Source organism: Halichoeres trimaculatus, unplaced genomic scaffold (assembly GCF_033239565.1).
Source record: "Halichoeres trimaculatus isolate MK-OKI-2021-1 unplaced genomic scaffold, fHalTri1.1 fHalTri1_scaffold_20, whole genome shotgun sequence".
Lineage (NCBI taxonomy): Eukaryota > Metazoa > Chordata > Actinopteri > Labriformes > Labridae > Halichoeres > Halichoeres trimaculatus.
In genome coordinates, this window is record NW_027437198.1 from 14,286,235 (window position 1) to 14,299,709 (window position 13,475).

At 43.0% G+C, this 13,475-nt stretch overlaps 1 protein-coding gene across 6 annotated transcripts in view; it reads left to right on the forward strand.

Moving 5' to 3' along the window:
• Positions 1-13,475, forward strand: part of cacna1ia (calcium voltage-gated channel subunit alpha1 Ia) — a 167,363-nt gene that overhangs the window by 42,508 nt on the left and 111,380 nt on the right. The gene's annotated exons all lie outside the window — the stretch shown is intronic.

Here is a 13,475-nt window from a genome sequence, read left to right on the forward strand (position 1 = left end):
TAATATTTGATGTGGAGTTGATCAGAAGTGTGTCATGCAAACAGACTCTGACTCCTGAAGTTGGCAGAAGGATTATCTTGGATCTGTATCTGTCATATTAAGGAATGTCTGAACTTTCTTTTCTTGGCAGAAAAAATAACTTTAATCTTTATTTTTATTTATTTGGTTAAACTTAAAGATAAGTCTGATTTCTGGGGACTTTGGATTCTCTACACTCCTTAAACTATAGGGTGTTGAAGTTAGATTTTAGGTTAGTATAAACTACACCCAAACCTGAAATATAAAGATGCATTGGTCTGTGGAGAGGAGTCAGAAGTTTCTGTGTGAAGTCAGAGGAGCATTTACGGGAAGGAAAGGCTTTTTAAACGTGTGGAGAGAAATCCATCAGACGAGGAGAGAGTCTGCCGTCAGATGGACACAAACTGGACTCTGTTTGCTTTCAGACTCCATCTTTGATGTTTGGAGGAGAAGCTTTCAGAAGGATTTTACACTGCTGCTAATGGCTGAGCTTCGCTGCTCTCGCTTGGCCCCACGCCACAGGGTACAAACACACACACGCACGCACGCACACTGCACACATACACAGCAAATCTTATTTCACATCGCCTGAGCTTCTGCTGCAGCTCATTGGCTGGTGGACACCTGAGGTGACTGAAACTGTAAGCATGTTAAAACAGACAGACACACACCTGTGTGTGCATGTGAAGATGTTATAAAGTGAGCTTAAGACTCAGTGAAACAGATGGAGTGTGTTGGATTGTTTGGGGTTTGGAGACTTCGTTGTTGCTGCAGTTTAAGTGATTTTTTTGTATAAAATCATATAGAACAAAAAAATAAATAAATAAACAACTAAATAAAAAAAAGACAAACAAACATATTTTGGTTTCTTTGTTGTTTGGAGGTGTTACATTTGCTCTCTGAATTTTGCTGAAGTGTGTGTCTGTGTAGGATGGTATCTTCAGCTCTCTTGTAGGAACAGGACCACGTGTGTGTGCGTGTAGGACTGTAGTTGGAGCAGAGTTTGCAGTCTGATGCTTGGTGCACTGTACCAAACATTTGTTCCGTATTGAGTGTGTATCGATCGAAGCGAAGCAGACGGCTCAGTATTTATAGACGTGTTTCTGTCCAAATATGAGCAAAGCAGTTTTTTTTTATTTTGTTCAGAGACTTTGAAGAGAAGACGCCTCTCGGTGTAATGATGCGTTGAAAGGACGAGCTTCATTTCACCGCCATCAGAGTGTTTAGTTGTGCTTGGTGCGGTGTGCCTGAATACCAGTGAGTGTATGTGTGTGTGTGGGGCAATAACTGGTTGTTTCGGCGTCTCATGGCCGATCGATACTTCAATGCACCGCACAGTAGGTGCAAGAGGCCCTCAGTGACACACACACACACACACACACACACACACACACACACACACACACACACACACACACACACACACACACACACACACACCGAGAACACACACACACACACACACACACACACACACACACACACCGAGAACACACACAAAGTGATGTTCTCCCACGCTTGCCTGCAGCAGAGCACCTGGAGCACCTCTCCATATTGCACCCCACACACTTCTTCTCCCTCCATCTATTGTTCCTGCTCTTCAGAGTGCAGCTCACTCTCACAGCACAGATAAACCCTCATCCTCCCATCCCTCTTTCCTCCTTCCTCCTTCCTCTTTCCTCTTTCCCTTTATTAAAACATTTCACTGTGGTTTGACTTCATGACCATTCACGTCCAGCTAAGTGTAGTTAATTACCAATCTGTCTCCTTCCCTGTTCATCCCCCCATATCACTCCTCTCTGCTCTTCATTTCCTTTCTGTGTTACACACACACACACACACACACACACACACACACACACACACACACACACACACACACACACACACACACACACACACACACACACACACACACACACACACACACACATCCTCTCAACCTGCTCCCATTCCCTCTTTTCATCACTTCTGACACATGATGTGCTTAATATGCTCTCTTTCAAGCTCTCTGGGTTCATATGTGGATGATGACAGGTGTGCCAACCTGCACAGTGCTGCACTGTGGTTCATGTGGACAGTCGTGCACAGACTGCACTGCAAAACTCAAATCTGATAGGGCTGGGATTATATGCTATTCTTGCGATTCGATTCTATTTTGAATTTTGAAGGGCAGATTTGATTAAAATGGCAATTCTTCGATATGTATGATTTTTGCGTTTTTTAGTTCGCTTTTTTAAACACCAGACCATGTTAAAAACTAAGATGATAATGATGATGTCAGACAATATCAGGAGCCATATTTTCCCATAAAATGCACATCACGTCGGTCAGAGAGAAACATTTCACCCTCTGCTGGAAAAAAGTTGTGACAATTCTCCAATCCAGTTTATAAACAGACTCAGTGTTTCCCTTACCATTGTATAAGGGGGGTGGCCTGCTCCCCCAATGGAGTCACTCAGCCCCCTTAGAAGTTGAGTTAATTTTACTTTCCACTGAGCACCAGATCACAGCAGAAGTAATATAGTTACCTTTTTCATAAATCAGGTGTATACCTTTTCTTTTTAATTTAAATTTTATTTTTTTATTTTAGGGACCAAATCGCCTTCTGATATCAATCTAACTTACATGACAGTGTGTCATTTGTACATTGTCGCATTCACATTCTTCCTCATTCTGTTTCGAGCACAGCGAAGTTCCGCCCCAACGAGTTCACAGACACACAAACACATCCTATTTCTTTAAATATTCATCAAAAAAATTCTGAACTCAGAGAGTTTTTTGTGTTTTATTTGGACTTAATAGCAGAGTGACTGTGCTGTCTTTGATCAAAATAATCTGTCACTGTTAATTGAAATTTTATGTATCAAAAGTACAAGTAGTATTGGTACCTCGTATCGGTGAGTACTCAAGAGGGAGTACTTGTACTAGTATTGGTCTGCATAAAAAGTGGTTTCGAACATCTCTAGACTGTATAAAACATGAAAGTAGTCACCCTGACATCACCCATCTGTTTCTGAAATGGTAAATGAAGCACATCAGATATCCCAGCCATATTGGAAGTGGCAAAGGCTTTGCGCACAGCTATAGGGCGCCTGTTGGTCATGTGACCCTGAGCTGTGCCTCTGATTGGGCGAGCTCACCATCTTAATATCCACTGAACGGCCGAGTTAGAAAAAAAATTCACCCCCTGTAGAGTGTGTGCTGATAGTAAAATTAGCGACTCAGACAGGAGATGTTTTTTGAACCAGGCTGTAAAAAGGTTAATTTCTGCTTTGAAAACAGCTTTTTTTGGCTTGGTGTGTATGTGACTTCTGGTACTTCCGGAGCCAGCCTCAAGCGGACGCTGGAGAAACAGCAGATTTTAGCACTTCCGCATTGTCTCATATTCTTAGACTGGAGGTTGCCGCTTGATTTACACACACAGACAAGCTCATTCCATATGATAACACATCTGCCAGCACCTCCTCTGTAAATATGCAACACTTGCTTTCCTGCCCCCAGCTGCCACCAATGTCACCCCCACCCTCCCAAGGCCGTACATCGTCGCATTCACCCCCCCCCCCGAGAAGACTAAAATGAAGAATTTGAATTTAAAAAGAAAAAACGTTTTTTTTTACAAAGAGTCACGATTTTGATATTGTCAAACAAAAAATCCAGATAAATCGATTTTCAATGTTTTCTCCCACCCCTAAAATCTAATAGAGTTTTTCTGTGTTATTTGATATAAAGATTGACTCATTAGGCTTGACATGAGCCACATCCTCTTGACAAGTCCAGAAAAATGTCTTATCAAGATGTCAAAACACTAAAATGACACCTGAGGAAGAAAAAGTCCTCCACCTGAGAAGGAAAATCTACTTGTTTAGTTTCTAGACATAAGGAATATGAATGATGCCTTCATATAAAAAACTGTTCATCATCATCATGCGCCTTCAGCTCCTCAGCTTCTCTGTTACTGATGGAGATTATTTCTTATCATCCCTTTATTCTGCAGAACAAGCCGAGACGGCGTCAGGTCACTCACACTCTATTATAGCTCAGATAGAACAATTATCTGCATTCAGTGAGACCGACCTGTCAACAGCTGCTCAGGCTGACAGACAGATAGAGGTCTCAGATATCAGTGTGGGGGAGACACAGTAGGTTTGAAGGTTTAATATCTTTTGTGGAGCTATACCTGACGTCCCTGGTTGAATATTTGAGTTTTCACAGGAAAAAACAGTCATCTGTTCTTTTTAGATGAGTGTTTTTGTGTGTGAGCTTTCTTCTCCTGAAGTGTAGTTTTAATTGCAGAGTGTGCTCTGAACGATGGATTTAAAGCTTTTCTTCTTACTGTGGGGCTGCAGGTCGAATCCTGGGAGTATGAATACTGTGAGTTTGCAGTATTCAGAGGGAGCGTGCTGCAGTTTGCTTGGAAAGCTTCCTGTTATTAATGACTCAGGCTGACACCCTTTGTCCTCCTCGTCCAAACATCACTCCAGCTGCTTTTCCTCTTCATTCCTTTCTCTCTCTGAAATTAGCACCCTCCCGCGCCTCTCCTTCATCTTCTCCCCATTTTCCTCTTTTCTCCTTTCTCCTCCGAAGCGCCTCTGTCCCTATTATCTCACCCCCTCCTCTCCTGATCTGATTGGCTCCTGTGGTGCTCAGGTAGAGTGACCGGCCTCCGTGGCCCGTGATCCTCTCTGGCTCTGACAGCTTGTTATCTCCATGGTGACTGATGGCTGAGGCGTTGCCGTGCCTCGCTCTTAACTGCTACTGAGGATAGAGCTCACACCTGGGACACATCCTCTCCTCTCTCTGTCTCTCCCTCATCCTCAGAACTTTTCTGTCCTCTGTTTCTTTGGTTGGAGTTGGAGAAGTTGCTGCAGGGCTTCGGGGTAGATTTATATCTGTTCTTGTGCAGAGACGCTTCCTGTGAGGTGTGTCACCTGATGGATGAGTGTGTGTGTCTGTGTGTGTGAATGGTTGTTCCTCTTGTTTTGACAGATGTTCTATTAGAGAACATCAAAGCTCTTTAAATCTCTGCGACACGGCATCTTTCTTTCATCCTTTGTTTGTCCTCCCGTCTCTTTTCTGTCATTTCTTCTCTTTTCTTTGTTTGAATCTCTCCTCTCCCCCTCCTTTCTGAAGATGACTTCCACTCCAGCCGTCTTCCTGTGCAGTTGTGTGTTCCACTTTTTTAATGAGGCTCTGCTGGAGTTTGAACTGTTGTCCTTTCACCTCGGGGAGAGCTGCTTCTGTGAGGAGGTGAAACATTAATGAGACCAAAGACATGTGAGATTATTGAAAAACTAACGCTCATACTCCCAAATTAATCCCTCTGATAATTTAATACTAATATCAATACGGCATCTAATGAATCATCACTTCCTCTCCTCGTGCCTCCTTCTTCTCCCCCTCCTTCTCTCCCTCTGGTTGGGTCTATACTACATTAGTGGCTGTGTTGTTTGAGCGAGGAAGACGAGATGTGAGGGGACGGTGGAGGAGAGATGAAGGGCTTAAAGTGACTCTAATGACTACTGTAGTAACAAGCCTGGGTGCAAACTCACTCGGCGACCTCTTTCAGAGCAGTTAGTTTCCTCTGAACATGCGCTGCTATCCTGCAGCAGCTTGAAGATCAGTCTGCTAGGGCTGGAGATAAAGAGGAACACTCCACTCTCTCCTCTTAATTTGTTTACTTCTTTTTTTTACTCCAGAAGACGTCAGAATTCATGTGAAATGGTGTCACGTGGAATTTCCTGGTAGCCGTTCTCACAGAGTTGAGCGTGTTTGTGAATCGGAGTAGGGCTGCAAAGACCAATATCTCTATATTTTCAGGCTTTATCACAATAAACAGTATATATCTCAATATTCTGATTTCTCCTCTAAATCACTAAATAAAAGTTAAAGGTCCCATATTATGCTCCTTTTTTGCAGTTTAATATGGATCATTGATGTCTTCATAAAATGGTAGTAACATGTTTTGGTCCAAAAAGCCAATAAATCAAGCACAGCAGCATTGTTTCCAGGCTCTCATAGCCCCTCTGTTCAGAATGCACTGATTTAGTAGGCGTGGCCTTCATATGAAAATGAACTGCCGTTGATACCGCCCCGCTCTTCCGCGTCACTGAGAGCGGCGCCACGAGCTCCGAGTGCACAATGTTTAGAAAACAGCAAAGCTCGTTTACCGTAACATTACAGGCTAAAACAACAGGCTAACCACAGCTGAAGTTAGCATCCTGAAGCTAACACAAAGACAGGGGGGACGCTGAGGAAAAGCTCTTACATCTGCTCCACAGCACACAGCATTTAAAATACTCACATTTCCAGGGTCCCAGGTTTATTGGTGGATGGTTGGTAATGCCCCTGGATTCAGGACCACTCTATTCGCTAGCCCTCTGTTGTACTGTCCAAAGTTGGAAAAGCAGCCGGCCGTGAATAACTAGCACACACATACACAGTTTTACTGGGTGTAGCTGGCACATTTCCTTGATAAATGAACTCTAGCCGCTTAGTCTTGTCTTCTTCCGAGATGGGAAGTTTGTGCATGGAACTATGTGGCTGTTTACAGCCAAAAACAGAGCAGTGATGGCTCTTCAACTTTGGCATTCTCCTCCCCGCTGCTGGAGAGATTTCTCTCCAGCAGCGGGGAGGGGAGTGGGCAAGGAGGGGGTGCGGGGGTATCTGCTCTGGTGGACCAATCAGGTCTCAGGACTTGCTCCTGATTGGTCAAAAAAGGGAATCACTGACGTCAGCAAATCCCCAGAATCCAAACAGCTCGTTTTAGGTCAGGATTTTACATTCACAAGGACTACTAAGTATAGGTTTTGAAAAACGGGGAAAATCTCAATCAGGTAAAGTTTAGCAAACCTTTTATGCTAGTTCCAGTAAAATAATTCATTTAGATTTAGTCAACTAGCTGATTATATTAGATTATATTATTGTATAATGTTATATTCTAAAAATATCATGAACTAAAGATGAAGACATTAGATTATAAATTTAGTATTACTTCAATTACCGTTAATCAGCTACCTGGATATTGTTGGTCATGCTAAAAGGACTATAGTGACTTATGTCGCTGTATTTTGGTATGCAGCTGTAAAATAACACCAAACTCCTCTCTGGCATCACGGACTTAGCAGTGCTAGGTGCACAGCTAAATGCAGTGACTGAACGGCAATCAGGGGAGGAGCAGAGTGCGCAGAAAAACAAAAGTGAAACTCAAGAACATGTCATGTTTGTTTCTTGTTGAAGAGAGCACAGAGAGAATCTGGTATCATGTAGGCAGCAAAGCAAACTCAAATGAGCAACTACACTCTAGAGAAGTGCTCACTTTGAGAGAAGCACTGGCTGTGTAGCAGAGTGTAAAATAAGCAAATCGCCGATAAGTTTAAAGTCCCGACGTCTGAAAACATTTAGGTTACTGTTTGAACTTGATGGTTGCGATATGATCATTTTATACATCTCACGTAGAAAAACCTGCGATTCATTGAGTATATTGGATATGTCCCCCAGCTCTAAATCGGAGCACTGCACAAGGTCCGTCACAGGAATAATAAATGAGAAGTCAGTCCATCCATGGCTGAGGTTCACTTATTGAGTCTGAAGATTAGCTGTGGATGCTCTCAGAGTGCTAATGTGTGTGTGTGTGAAGCTCTCCTGCATGTGCCCGGCTTCTTATTTCTAATTTTCTTGCTGCTTGAGTCGCAACAAATCAGTTTTATGATTGTTATACCAGTGTGTGTATGTGTGTTTGTGTGTTATGGATTATGTAGACTTGGCTCCTGTATTGCTGCTGTAATTGGGTTACGTGTTGGTTCAATGTCATATTCAGATGTGTGTGTGTGACATTCTCCACCTGCAGTTCTTCACGCTGCACTCGGTGCTGCAGCAGAGCTTTCGGACAGCAGGGCCTATTTGTCTGAACAGCAGTCACAGCTGGGGGAGGAAGCACACAGAAATAAATGTCAGAGGTGCACAAACAGAGACGCACACAAACAAAGCTCTCTCCTCCCTCTGTTTCCTGACTGTCAGCGCCTCCTTCTTTCTGCTTTATTCCTGAACTTATAAAAGAATCATGTCTTCCTTTTTATGTCAGGTCAATTTTCATGTATTGCCTTACACAAACTGGGACTCTGAGAGAATTTAATAAGTCATTTAATGGCTCCATCACCACTAACTGCAGGGTACATTTTATCCAAGTGAGTGCTTTGTAGTTTGCTTTTTCTCATCTATTATCCACAAAGAGCTATATAAATTGTATGAGTCACTCTGCTCTGCTGCAAGTCTGTTCTCTGCTTTCAACCTTCAGATAAACTCTCCTCAACACAAACTTTTAAACACACTTTTCATTGAAAAAGACAAAAAACACAAAATTTGATCAATTCAAGGTTACAAACATCCAGAGAGGCTGAGAGGTGATGATTTGAAGAATTTAGACTTGAGCAGAGGAAATGAACTCTGTGTGCATGGAGAGTCTAAAGTGGAGGTAAGACTATCTGTGCACACTCTGAACCACAGATCCAGATTTATCCACGGGTCTGTCTCCACCTGAGACTCAAAGAGTCCGGGTCAGGATGCTTCACGCTCGCCGAAGGTCGGTCGCTGCGCGCTGTGTCGTTCTGTCCTTACCCTGCGCTGTTTGCTGACGTGTGTTGAATGGTGAATGATTAAAAGATGAGTTGGCAAGGTGTGAACTTCGACTCAGCACAACTCAAGATACAAAACTTAAGACACACAGAGGTGTGTTTTAATCCTGTAAATGTGTGTGTAATCTCCTGTTGGTGTGATAGTAAGAGCTGTGTTGAATTCAAAGCTCTGAGTGTAACTCACCAAACCCTTAAGAGAGTCAGTCAAAGGCTTTCTGCTTCAATAATTGTTTGGTTGTAGAAATAAATCAGTGTCAGGTCAGTGCTGGATAAAAGTCCTGCTCTGGATGTAAAATATGTAAAAGTCATCCGTCTGGTGCGCACTTGTTTTATTCTCCGTCAGTACAGAGCGTCCTTGGATCAGCTGGGTTTGAACAAAAGCTACAAAAGCCGACATGCTTAAGTGTGAATCCTTTGCTTGTTACCTGAGGCGGCTGTAAAGACGGCTACGGATAAGCAAAGCAATAATTATTCCACTCCAAATATCCTCGACTTGTTACACGAGGAAGCCAAAGTGCCAGCAGACAGAATTACTAATAAATCAAATGTGACAGAGCTCGGTCTGTCCTTACTTTGTGGAATAAATTCAGTCTGGTTCAGAATAAACTGAGCTGTGTGCCTGCAGCTAATGCTGAAGATAATGATATGCACACTGAAGCTGCACATTAAAGCTCGGCCTCCATATCTGGCTTCATTATGAATATACTGTACGTATATTTTTAATCACAAACAGGGGGCAGGGGGTTCTAACATAAGAAACTCAGGATTTAGGAAGCATCTATGAGTCTGAACATTTAAGCACATGCTGTTAGTTTGAAAGTGCAGAGCCGGCTGCTGCAGAGTTTCAGAATAATGAATACACACCTGTGGTTAACCCCTGGATAGCTGCAGGCCTGTTAGAGGAAGTGTGTGGATAGCGTGAGTCACTGAGGGATGTTTATGAATATTCTACGCTCTGATTGATCATCAGGACGTTTGAACGTTCGCCGTTTGCCCGCATGCTGCTCAGGCTTTGAGGTTTCCCCCTTCTGTAAGGATTACTTATGAGCACATTAGCAGACCAAGAGTTCTCATTAGAATATCAAGGGGCCCTCTGGATCACATCCCTTTGAGAGGACAGTCCGTCTTTGTGCGGCGGATATATGCAAGCACCAGCGTCATGTTACCGATTCACGGGTCACCACAATGCTGAGCTGGGACCAGCGAATAAAACGGCTCGGTTTACCTCATGAGAGCTTCAGTCAGTGATGGACGCTCACTGCATCAGTGAACACAGATCCCAGCATGCATTTCAGATGCACAGAGGAGGAATAACACACCGCTGCCCACCAGAGAGCTGTGTGCGAGATGTGAGACAGCTTTCAGTGGATGGAGAGGGAGCAGGAGCTCACCTGAGGGACATCAAAGACAGGTTCAAAGGCTGACAGACGGAGGAATTTCATTTCCTCAAGGTGCTCCAATGTCTGAATGAGTCTGCATAATACTCAGGGGAAGGTCTAAGAGGGTGAAGGATCTGTAATCTGACATTATAAAGGAGCTTATTGGAGATTCTTTAGGAATTTAACATCCCTCTCATAAAGTCGGTTTTTCATTTGCGTCCTGATTTAAAAAAATATCTCAGCAAAGGAATAGAAATGTTGTAGGTTTTAGGTGAAGTTCTGCAGTGTTCCCTTTTTGATTTGCAGAAGCCGTTTGTGTCGCAGCTTCTCATATGTGCGCTGACTCGACCCCGCAACACCGGAAACAGAGCCGCGCAAATGTGAACAAGTTTACTGCACGCGTGACGCTGAGATGGAGGAAATGAGTGTGAGATGAGCAGAGAGAGATAAAAGTACGAGAGAAATGAAGGGGAGGGAAAGATGGAGCTGCTGGATGAGAGGGGTAATTATTGTGCAGATACACAGGGAGGGACCAGAGTCAGGGAGAGGCACAAAAGAAAGACAGCTAGTGAAGGACAAGCTTGAAACTCCTCTGTGAAAGACGGATAAAAGAGAAGAGACAGAGACGGATGATAGCCCTCAGAGAGAGGGAGGAGAAGTGAGAGGTTGCTAGTTAGCACTTTCCTCGAAAAGACAGAGCAAGAGGCAGATGTGAAGGAAGGAGAGATAGTTAGCACAGCAGCAGGGTGAACTTTTGCCCAGTGCCTGTCATTGCAGAGGACAGGAGTGTACGTGTGTGTGTTTGTGCATGTGATCATGTGTGTGTGTGTGTGTGCATCCTTTTGACAGTGAGGAGGAACATGAAGTCTCTAATTGCTCCGGTGACTGCAACTTCAGACCTCTTCCAGTGTGAGAGTGAGAGCGACATGAGTGGGAGAGAGGGCAGAGTATCAGAGCCGGCAGGACGAAAAAAGACTAAAGGTCTGAGGAGCAGGGAGAGGGACTAAATGAAGTCTTAACAAACAGCTCAGAAGCACACTTCTGGAGTAACACACTGCCTCCTGACGGCCTACAGAGCATCATGAAGAGGAAACATGTAGAGGAATGTGTCTGACCTTTACACAACAATGTGATCTGTAACAGGCTACAACTCAACTTCACTTATAAAGAAAGTGCAAAGAGTCGTCAAAATCAAAATATCTCTTCACAACACAAGGAAAAAGTAAAGATAGATTTTTCAGGCAGAAGTTTTCTTCTGACTTTATGACCTGAAATCTTTTCCAGGTGTCTTACTGTCACAGGTTAATGTTGAATCACCCGCTTTGCATCGACAGTGAAGTTTAAATCTGGCACACCTGGTTAATGCTGTCTGCTCAGTATTCTAAAACTCAGCTCAGATATAAACCGTATCACCAAAATCATCATCACATTAACGCGAGGTCGTAAACCTGCAGTAAAACAGTCTGTAGATGTAGTTATTACTGCAGACTTTGCTGCATTGTGGCTGGATGAAGTGCAAGACGATGAATGTTTCATAGATTTCAGATGGTGTACCCTCTTTGAGAGCAGACTAACTCTGATTGGTCTGCCACCTGGTCTAGCATTACTCTCTTCAAAGGTCAAAGGTCAGAGTTGTGCTGAATGAACTGATTTTTAACTCTAAAATCTGTGTGCAGGAACCAGATGTATTCAGACCTTTAGCATCAAGAGCAGGAACTGTTTTAGACCTGTTAACCTTTAAAAACTGAAAAAATATTTCATCTGTCTTCATTTTAAAAATGTGAACTTTCTGTTCCTGATCATAACTAAACCTTCAAATAAAAGACTTGATCTCGGAAGGGTAACCTGTGATATATTCTATACTCTAAAGCTCACTCTTCAGGATCCTCAGGCTAATTTGGAGAGATATCTGGTTCTGGACCAAGGTTGACCCTGTTGTTCGGCCCAGATTATCTTCTAATGTGAGCAGGTGACTAATCAGTCTTAAACCCTGGGATCGGCTCACCAACTTGTCAAAGTGGCCTCGTGAATTTTCAGATGTGTTTGATATGTATCGAGATGATTTTTTGTCTCATTTTTGTTGAGAATGACAACAGCCAATCAGAGGGAGCCACCCAGGAACCAGAAAGCCTGATCTGTCCTCCAACTAAACACAAACAAACCACTATATACTGGAAAAATTGTAAGAGAAGTCAGTTTGTTTACACGCAGCTTAAGAATTTGGATTCTGAGATGAGTCAGCACGAGATCGAACTATTAAGATCTATGTAAACAGCTTAGTCAGATGCTGAATGGACTAAGCATAGCTCCTTTGACACACCTAGTCAATGCGATTGCTTTCGGACTGTGGTTGGATTTGGCAGGACTCTGCAGGTCTTTGTACACCTCAGTGTGCAGTGTGAGTAAATTTCCCCCTGAAAGAGGAAGTAGATGACCATGATAAATAGGGGCGATGGGCTCCAACACAACACCTCACACACAGTATGTAAGGAACATAAAGAGCTGCAGCTGCATCTGTCTCATTGTTAGAATGTTGCTTCCTCTCCTAATGAACCAAAGCTAGCGCGATACGCAGATTTGCTTATAAAAAAAGAGAGTGCCATCAGTACACTGCGGTGAGATGTTCTTTGCCAAAAGTCTGATTCTCTTTTCTGCATGTAGACACAGACAAGACTAGATCCCCCAAGATCGAGCTATGACCTTAGTCGGACTGTTGTATGCGTGCACTGAGTGTCTGTTTGATCTACCTAGCTAAATTTAAACACCTGGTCGTTGAATCTGTCATTATTAAAACTGATGGATTATGTTAAAATGAGTTTCTCACTCCCAGTTCTCTTTGTAGAATGGAAAACCCATGGTGTTCGTGTCCCCCAAATCACTCCTTCATCCATATGTGTTTAATCTTCTTTTCCTTTTTTTTACTGCTAATAATGGCTACAGCCAGCATCACTGCACTAGTCTCTGTTCTTTGTGCTTTTGTTTAAATTTTCCTCCATGAGAGAAGATGAAGGATCATGGGGGGCTCTCTCTGGTCTGGGAACCTTGATCAAAGATCCTGTTGTGTGTGTTGGTCATTATTTTCAAACCTCATACTGTATATATGTGTGTGCTTAAGATTCAAGAAAAGATCATGTGTGAAGATTCTCCTAATGTTTGTGATACAACCTGATTCCAGAATCTTTTAAGATTTTTAAAGATTTTAGTGTGATTTTGGTTTATGCTGCTGTTTCTTTCACACAGAAACACTCTGCAGACAATGGTGAAGTGAACTGCGCATCTTCTAGGAGTGCAATAGGGAAAAAGAAGTGGAGGGAGATCTTTTACTCTGGTTTTGATAATTTCGAGTGCAAAGTGATTTTCTTGCAGTTTTTCTAGACAGTTGTTATCTATCCAGGTATTTTTACTCTCATGAGTCACTCTCACTGCTCTCAAATCTAGGGATGGG